This window comes from Saccostrea cucullata, unplaced genomic scaffold (assembly GCF_032062105.1).
Source record: "Saccostrea cucullata isolate Sc308-1 unplaced genomic scaffold, CSIRO_AGI_Scuc_v1 ctg2191, whole genome shotgun sequence".
In the NCBI taxonomy this organism is placed as follows: domain Eukaryota; kingdom Metazoa; phylum Mollusca; class Bivalvia; order Ostreida; family Ostreidae; genus Saccostrea; species Saccostrea cuccullata.
The window spans coordinates 214,342-224,186 of NW_026923703.1; the positions used below are offsets into that span (position 1 = coordinate 214,342).

General features: G+C 32.1%; 1 long non-coding RNA gene across 1 annotated transcript; it reads left to right on the forward strand.

Annotated features, from left to right (window-relative positions):
- The first annotated feature begins 8,148 nt into the window (after window positions 1-8,148).
- LOC134264680 (uncharacterized) lies at window positions 8,149-9,562 on the forward strand. Its single transcript, XR_009991595.1, has 3 exons — window positions 8,149-8,195; window positions 8,442-8,566; window positions 8,952-9,562. It is a non-coding gene; the product is annotated as an uncharacterized LOC134264680 (long non-coding RNA).
- The last annotated feature ends 283 nt before the right edge of the window (window positions 9,563-9,845 follow it).

Consider the following 9,845-nt stretch of genomic DNA (forward strand, 5'->3'; position numbering starts at 1 on the left):
AAGTTTTTAAGCTCTTGATTTTTAAGTGGTCGAAAAGCCCTCCGTTTTTGTTGAACGACAAAAAGATCTAGTTATTATTCTTTTTTTGACAAAATTTTGTGCACGCGATTTCTCGGAAACTATTCAGCGGTTTTCAACGAAACTTTCATTAAAAATGCGTCATTATATGAAGTTGTGCAGTCTGTAATTTTTTTTGGAAAATTCGCTTCCGGTGCCAAGTTATAGACAATTTTCTGATTTTAAAATGCGATTTTGTCGCGCACTTTTATCGAAAATGGCTACAGATATGAACTGGAGACTTATTGGAGACAATAGCTCGTGACTTTCTGGTTTGCAGAATCGCCTTTTTGTGCGTCGTCAATACTTCCGGTCGTTACGAGATGCAAATTTAAAAAAGCATATTTTTCTAACTTTTTTGTTTTTCAATATTTTTTTTATTTATTTTTAGAATATTAATAGAGACCCTTCTATTGATGCTTACTATATAAGTTGTTTGAATATTGGTTAATCTGAACTCTAGATATTAATATTTGAAAATTTGAAGCGGGTCCAAGATGGCGTCTGCCTCTTTCAACTCCGCCATTTCGCGAGTAGGGGTTTCTGGAGGCAGCTGAGCGTTTGATTAAACCATTCTGACATATGGATACATGAAATGTAAAAAACTACTTTGACTTTCACGTAGTAGTACGTTGTAATTACGTGTCAATCTTAAAACTTAATTTCCGTTTCACTGCTTTAGTTTAACTGGGCTAGATACCATATGTAATGTGTACAATGTGTTAAATATTACCTTCTTAACGTCGAAATAAAATAAAGGCGATAAGTACGTTTTATTTATTTAATTTCATTGAAGCTATCACACCTATTTAATAGATCAGTCCAAAGAAAAGCGCAAATATTTACTCGTGGCGTTTGGCGCGAAATTATCAATAGTGGCCCGCCTTTTATAATTCTTAGACAGGTGTCCTGTTGCAAATGTATACACAAGTATATTTAGAGCAGTGCTCTCAATAGCTTAATGGTTTGCGCGTTAATAGATCACGTAGTAATTACGTTACAATTCTGTGTCAAACTAAAGATTTATTCCAGGGTCTTCTCAAACGTCTTCTGTAACTGGTTTTGGTTGGTTCTCAAAGTAGAAAAAGAAAAGACTAAATGTGCAAATGAGAGATACCTATTATCATTTGTTGTGCAAGACGGAAAAACAGATCTTAAATCATAGCTATAAGTTATAGTTTTTCAAGAAACAATATCGATGTATGTATATAGTAAGTATAAAACGTATAACCACTGTTTTCCCCATGCACACTTGTGTGATATTAAACAAACAGAAAAGACAAAAATAAGAAAACCATTTTAATAAGATCGTCTAATGCAGTTTATATTCACATTCTTTTCTCAAAGACCTGAATCAAGTTATTGAACATAAATGGTAACTGATTCCTTGACTGTCGAAGAGCGAGGCATGTTTTTCGGCGAAACATTTCAACCTTTTTATGAAAGTGTAACTAATCGGCATAGTTCACTTCTGAGACGGGAAATAAAAAAATTAAATTAAAGTCATTTCACTGCTTTTGTGTTACTTTTCTATAGAATGTGTACAATGTGTTAAATATATTTTCTAAACCTCAAAATGTAGGCTATGAGAACGTTCTTTTTTCTTAATTTCATTGAAGCTATCACACCTATTTAATAGATCAGTCCAAAGAAAAGGCGCGAAGATTTAACGTGGCGTTTGGCGCGAAATTATGAATAATGGCCAGTCTTTTATAATTCTTAGACAGGTGTACTGTAGCGAAAGTATACACAAGTCCATTTAGAGCAGTACTCCCAATAGGGTAATGGTTAGCGCGTTGGGGATAAAAGGGGAAAAAAGCGGATTGGATTTTCACGCTGGCGACCTGGATTCAATTTGTGACCAAAAGTTTTAATCACTTCTCAGCTCGACTTTACGAGTTTGTTTTTTCCAGAATCGGACGGAAGACCTCTCGTTGCTCGCAACGAGATCGTTTCTAGTTATTATTATTATTATTCCTCCCAAATTTTGTGAGCGCGATTACTCAGAGATGGCTGGATAGATTTTCACAATTTTTCACATGATAGTAGGCTGATTAAAAAAATCAAAGCACATGTACCGCAAGGACTGACAGGATATTTTTGTAGTAAAAATCAAAGTACTGTAAGTTCTGAGACGTTGTTTTCTCGATACTCACCCATTAAATTTAAAAAAAAGTTAAAATATGCTTCTTGATAAAAAAAAAAAACTGCACGCATACAGTATTATACATGAGGACAACAGATACATTCATTTTTGCAGTAAAAATCAAAGGATTGCAAGTACTGAAAGGAAAAATCTAGTATCTTTATAATAAAATTATTACTTAATGTACACGTTTCTCTACATACAAAAATCAATGCAAACGGTATCATACAGGAACGGAAGACTTTTTTGTTGCCAGGACTTATAGTGTTTGTATTGTTTCTTTTTATTATTAAGGTCTTCCGTCTTCACGGAAGACCTTATAGTGATTCTATTGTTTCTTATTAAGGTCTTCCGTCTTCACGGAAGACCTTATAGTGATTCTATTGTTTCTTATTATTATTATTATTATTATTATTATTATTATTATTTTTCCGTACACCAAATTTTGTGCACGCGATTTCTCGAAGACTACTGGGTGGATTTTCATGAAATATACAGATATTATGTATTGTTATCTGAAGTTATTTTTTCCGTGAGATTTTTTGAAAATTCTTATCTGGTGCTAAGTTACGGGACATTTCCTGATTTTAAAATGACATTTTGTCTACGGTTAATCTCAAGAACGGTAGAAGATATAAATGTGAAACTTTCAGGGATTATAGATCGTGATATATGCTATCCAGGACGCGACCTTTCGTTCGTCGTCAGTACTTCCTGTCGTTAGGACAAGCGAATTAAAAAAAGCTTATTTTCTAACTTTTTTGTTTTCCAATATTTTTTATTTATTTTTGGAATATTAAAAGAGACATTTCTATTGATGCTTACTATATAAGTTGTTTGATTATTGGTTAATCTGAACTCTAGATATTAATATTTGAAAATCTGAAGCGGGCCCAAGATGGCGCTGAGCTGCCTCTGTCAACTCCGCCATTTCGCGAGTAGGGGTTTATGGAGGCAGCTGAGCGTTTGATTAAACGATTCTGACATAAGGATACATGAAATGTAAAAAACGACTTCGACTCTCACGTAGTAGTGAAATGGTTGGAGGAGTTACGTCCCGTTACTTGTTTATATTATAATAGCTAATCAATAAAAATATTGTAATTAATTGGTCAATTGACAAAAGAATTATACAAGTATTATTGATAAATGATGTTCTGTTAGAAAATAATAATAGTGTTGCCAAAAGAAAGGCAGTCTGTTGTATTTTATCAATATGATATCTGATAACTTATGATCATTGATTAAGTTGAGGTACAAGGGGGCAGTACAGCCAACTGGATTGTGTCTTCACTTTGGTACAGAATCCAATTGGTGTAACGATGAAATCATAGATTGTGCAAAGTTGCTGTAGTTAGTGTCTAGTTAAAATATAGTTGCGTGACAGTAGCTGTAGGTTTGTCATTAGGACATAGAAGCTCTTACAAAGTTGAATCATACTGTGTAAGTATATTGTATCCACTTGGCTAGAGTTATATAGGCAGCTTGATAAGCAGTAATACACCAGGCAGGTGTTAAAGGCTAAATCAAGAGGCACCAGGCAGATAGATGTTGACTTATATAGTCAGTTATACGAGTATAGTGAGGCAATTATCAGATGGCACAAGGCAGGTGCCGGTATTAACTGAAGATATATAATTATACAAAGCACTTAGGTCATTTGATTTAAAGACACCAGGCAGGTGTCATATTATTATTTGTATATATTGCATTCAATCATATCCCTAGTAAAACTCGGTAATCCGAGCACGGACCTACTGACCGCTCAGATCCGACACGTTACAGTAGTACGTTGCAATTGAGTGTCAATCTTAAAACTTAATTTCCGTTTCACTGCTTTAGTGTAACTGGGCTAGATACGATATGTAATGTGTATAATGTGTTACATATACTTTCTTAACGTCGAAATAAAATAAAGGCGCTAAGAATGTTTTATTTTTAAAATTTAATTGATGCTATCATACCTATGTTATAGATCAGTCCAAAGAAAAGGCGCGAATATTTACTCGTGGCGTTTGGCGCGAAATTATGAATGCTTTTTATAATTCTTAGACAGACTGTTGCAAAAGTACCGTGGTATACACAAGTATATTTAGAGCAGTACTCCCAATAGCTTAATTGTTAGCGCGTTGGGGATATAAAAGTAAAAAAAAAAAAGCGCATTCACGTTGGCGACATGGTTTCAATCCTCCTTGTGACCAAAATTTTGAATATCTTTTCAGCTCGATTTTACGTGGGTTTCTTTTCCTAAAACGGACGGAAGACCTCTCGTTGCTCGCAACGAGATCGTATCTAGTTATTATTCTTATTCTTATTCTTTTTTTTGACAAAATTTTGTGCAGGCGATTTCTCGAGAACTATTCAGCGGTTTTCAACGAAACTTTCACAGAATATGTGTTGTAATATGAAGTTGTTACTTTTGAAGGAAAATTTGGAAAATACGATTCCGGTTCCAAGTTATGGCCAATTTCCTGATTTTAAAATGCAATTTTGTCGCCCCTTTTTATCGAAAATGGCTGAGTATATGAACTGGAGACTAATTGGAGATGATAGATCATGACTTTGTGGTTTGCGGAATCATCTTTTTGTGCGTCGTCAGTACTTCCGGTTTGTACCGGAAGGGTATTTAAAAAATGCAATCTTCCAACTTTTTTGTTATTCAATATTTTTTTGTGATGTTAATAATTTAAATAGAGACTCATTTGCGAATGTGTTATATGTAATTTGTTTTAGTATCGAAAAAGCCAATCTCGAGATATTTGCATTTAAAAATTTGAAGCGGTGTTTTCAATGGCCGAATGGTTAACGCGTTGGATTGTCACGCAAGCGAATTTTAAAAGCTATCGCTCCCCCGAATGTCCGATTTTTTTTTAATCACTTTTTCTGCTAGATTTTTTGCATTGAATTTCTTGTGATTATTTCAGAATCGGACGGAAGACCTCTCGTTGCTCGCAACGAGATCGTTCTAGTTATTATTATTATTATTATTATTATTATTCCTCCCAAATTTTGTGAGCGCGATTACTCAGAGATGGCTGGATAGATTTTCACAATTTTTCTCGTGTAAGTAGGTTGATATATGAAGTTTATATAAAACTCCATTTATTGAAAAATTCACTTCCGGTCCGAAGTTATGGCCGATTTTCGAATTTTAAAATGGACTTTTGTCCGGCAGTTTTCTCGGAAACGGTTTTAGGTAAAGATATGAAATTTACAGGAGTATTAGATCATGATATTCTATTTGTTTTGAAGTTGTTTTCGTGTGTTTCCAGTATTTCCTGTCCGAACCGGAAGTGAATTTGATTTTGGTCAATTTTTGATTCTTTTGTTTTTAGATATTTTTTCAAGATATTCTTATGTAAAACAGAAATTTTTCTACAAATACAAAATATATAATTTGTTTTTAAATCAGATTCCGCATTTTGTATATTTTAGGTACCGAAATTTTCTCTATTTACGTAGTATGTATAAGGTGGGCAAAGAAAGATAACTCTGACCTGTGAATGAGAAAAGAACTTTCGAGATAAAGGCGGAAATAGTATTGATGACGTTAGAGACATATATAAGTTCTCCAGATCAACATATTTACACATTCAATATTCTCTCTTTTGCATGTTACTTAATTCACTATATGCATATTAGTTTGAATTTGGCTGTGTAGTGTTAGTCTGTATATTGAAAGTTTTTGATTTACAAATTTATATCTAAAAAAAAATATCCGTTCTGTGTCAACTAAGCACTTTGATGAAAATAATATTGTACGCAGTATACATTACAGCGATGTATATACAAATTATTCTACAAAAATACTAAACATATTATTTATTCAATCGGATTCTGCATTTTGGAGATTTAAGGTTCCGTCAATAAATTCATTTTCTCTATTTACTTAGTGACAATGAGCAAAGATAGATAACTCTGACTTGTAAGTGGGAATAGAACTTTCAAGATAAAGGCGGAGGTAGTATCCATGACGTCGCAGACGTCTATATCCACACTTTTCACATAAAAAAATAATTAGACTTTGAGTTTCCATATGCACTTCTGCATGAAAGATTACGTTGGTTACTGCTTTCAGTATATGCATAGTTTAAAGTTGTCAGCGTAGTGTAAATCTGTAATGTCTGTTATGATTATATTAAAAAAAAATATTCTTAATTCATTCTCTAATTTGAATGCGAAATTGTCCCGGAATCCGAGTTTTATTTTCGATTCTAAAATATTATATGTACTCAAAAGGGGACTGAGAGAAAGAAGAGTAGGTGTAAAGCCTTTAGAAATAAATTGATATCTGCAACTTAAAAGAAAGAAAATCAATCTTTAGATTGGATTTGGTTTTAACACGTATATTTCATTGATTAAAAGTCTTATAGTGTTATTTATTATACATGATCTATACTTTCATATAACCGAGAAGTTATTAAAGATGAAAAAAAGCGATTCTTGGATTTTTGTGAAATACTAGTACTCAAAGGGTTAACATTATGTGAAAGTTACGCGTTTCTGTGTGAAATAATGCTACGCTAAAAACATGATACAAAAACATCTGCAAAGGTCTGTTGATATGTTAGATAAAGTATACGAATGAACACAATTTTATGCAATGCTATATAATCATATGTATGTACATGCAACCTTAAGTACCCCTGCGAGGTGAAATTCATAATATCAAGAACTTTTATGAATCGTTCATGAACATTCATGATGTATTCATGACTGGTTCATGATTGGTTCATAAAGATGGTTCATGAACTTTATTCATGAATATATTCATAAAATGTAGTTCATGAACAAATGATGAATATATATGAATATTGGTAATTTTCATTTTAAAGACAGAAAAAATGTAGAGTTCAAGGTATTATGAATGTTCATGAATTTCCATGAAGACTAAAATAATTGACAAAAATGATTGACAGAAAACACTCAATACTCTCATAATACAACTTTTGCATGCAGATGCAATTGTTGAACAAGCCCCTGGTATAATTTATAGTTAATAACATTCTTTCACCATCTGAAAAAATATGAAATCTATAAACATTTCGTGTTTTTATTTGATTTTAATTAAACAAACAGTGCATCACCATTGACAGCATTTTTTTTTTCAAATTCATTACTTGTGTTTCTTCATAATTTAAATTAAACAGTTATATTCATAACGTGCTTTATTTAATGTCGTTTTTCATCACACAACTTTGTTCGACCGAATTTTCTCTAACATCAAACTTTAAATAAGTTGTTGGAAAATGAAACATTCTGGAAAATGAACTTTGTGAGCTTCATAAAAAACGTTTTATATATTTATTAACAACTAAAAAATTATATCACTTGTCTGTACTGTACCGTATTATTCCTGGATCGAAACGCTATATACATTTCAATTTTGGTGCAGTTAAAATGTCAAAAGTTTTCCTTGCTTCGTGCGTAAATGATAGAGCAGAGACTGCATGGTTGTAAAGTATCTATGATATAATCCGCATTCGTATTTTGTAGTTTTAATTCTCCTATGCATCTTCACAGCTCAGAATATTCTGTCTGAGGGCGAGAGATTGTTATTATCATGTCATATAGGGCCGCCATACTTGCTATACGAAACTAAAAGTCATGTATAATTTATGACGTAAAAATTCGAATTCTTCATTGATAAAACTTATTTTGATATAAAAAATTGTATTTTCAGTGAAAAATTATTCAGATAGTGTTTGTAATTTTTTTTTAACGGCAATCTTGGAAATTCGAAACTAACGTATTTCTTAGCTCTACCGTACATTTTTGAATGGACGCAAACTTGAAAACGCGCAAGACGTTGGAAGTGGGAATTGTAGAGTGGAAGAATCAGTATTTGTGATCTATTATTTGCATAGTCACATTGTGCCGTTTTCGTACTGCATAATTTTATTTCGATCGGGTTCAATATTCTGTTTATACTAATATTATGGTAGCCATGCGTTTTGGCTGTTAAGTTTGGTGATGTTGGCCTCCCTAAGGAGTAAGTTTTATATTGTTTTACTTGAATTTATATCTAACTTGATCATCTGTATCTAACAGTATTATGCAATATATTTTATCATGTTTAAATTCTGCAACTACAAAGTTTTGTAAAACCGCGCATTTCCAGCATGCGATAGGCATAGGCCAGTTCAGCTCACATGTTAAAGTTACGCATTTAATTTTGTATGATTGCTTATGATTTTAATATTTTGTCAAATTTTTATTTTGCTTTTGTAATCTGTAGTTTTTCACCCTCTCACAAGGTGTGTCCAGTAAACAGTACAGTCACTGATCTTTCTCAACTTTTTAAGAAAATAACAGAATATGAAGAAGGAAGACTATATATAGGATCGATCTACTTCATAACTGGTGAGTGAAAAAAAATGGAGGCAATCACCGAGTCAGAAATCTGTCTGTAAATGTTACTGTCTATTTGTAAAATAACAACTAATTAAAGCACATTATGATAAATTAATATGTCTCTTTTTTTAATGCAATTTTTGTCTAACTTTGCTTTGAGTTTGGATCCAACCAAATAACATACATTAATTATAGACTGAGACTCAAAACATTCATTGGCCTGATTGATCTACAAAATGGCAGTCCAAGAAAATAGGCTTAAATTCCACTCAGAATGTTTTAGTTTGGAAGTGTCTCTGATGCAAAATTAAATGAAAGTAAAATGCAAGAAAATACAAAAAAAGTCTTATGTTTTACAATCATGGGTACTTTCAGAAAATCTTTCTTTTTGAAGGAAAAAGAGAAGCAGTTCACAAATGTTGATGAGCAGAAGACAAGAAACTCTGGCTGCACAAAAATCTAGCTCTTGAAAAAGAAAGAAAAAAAAGAAATGAAAATATGAATGATATTCAATCAAAGGATCCAAATGATGAAATTCTGGAAATTTCACATGGAGAGACAATAAGGATTTTTGAATTGACCATCTTAATCTTTGCTCAAACTGCTTGAAAGCACTGAAAACTGTTACCCTGGTGCTGAACAAATTTTTCTCCTAGACTGGAATTAAAAACTGTTCAATTTCTGGCATTAAAACACAATTTGAAACATGCTGAGGAAGGATCCCCCTCTTCCATTTGACCAAGTAAGGTTATACATTCTGCAAAGAGTTGAATTTGAATTGAAATTTTTTATACTTTTACCAGGAATGAACTACATTACTCATTTACTATGGTTTAATGTGTCAGAATTGTCTATTTTAATTTTTTTAACAAAGATTTTGTTGCCATGGTTGGAAAACAAACAACATTTCTCTGAAATCTTTCAAGATGCTGTATTATAAATCATCTACTGTTACTTTTTTAGCATGACTTCATGCATTTTCATGAATAAACATGAATAATAATATTGCATTTTTTGTTTACAAATAAGCAAGAATATTCATGAATGTTAATGGTTCATGAATTTTATTCATTCATGAACATTCCTGAAAAAATTCATCAAATTATTCATGAATAGTTCATGAAGATGCAATGAACTTATTATTGGACATTCTTGAAATGATGAATCTTCATGAATATGACTCTTCATGAATTATTCATGAAAAAAATATTCATGAATATTCATCAATTTTCTTTCATGAATAAAAATTCATGATTTGAAAATGTCCAATAATAAGTTCATAGGATCT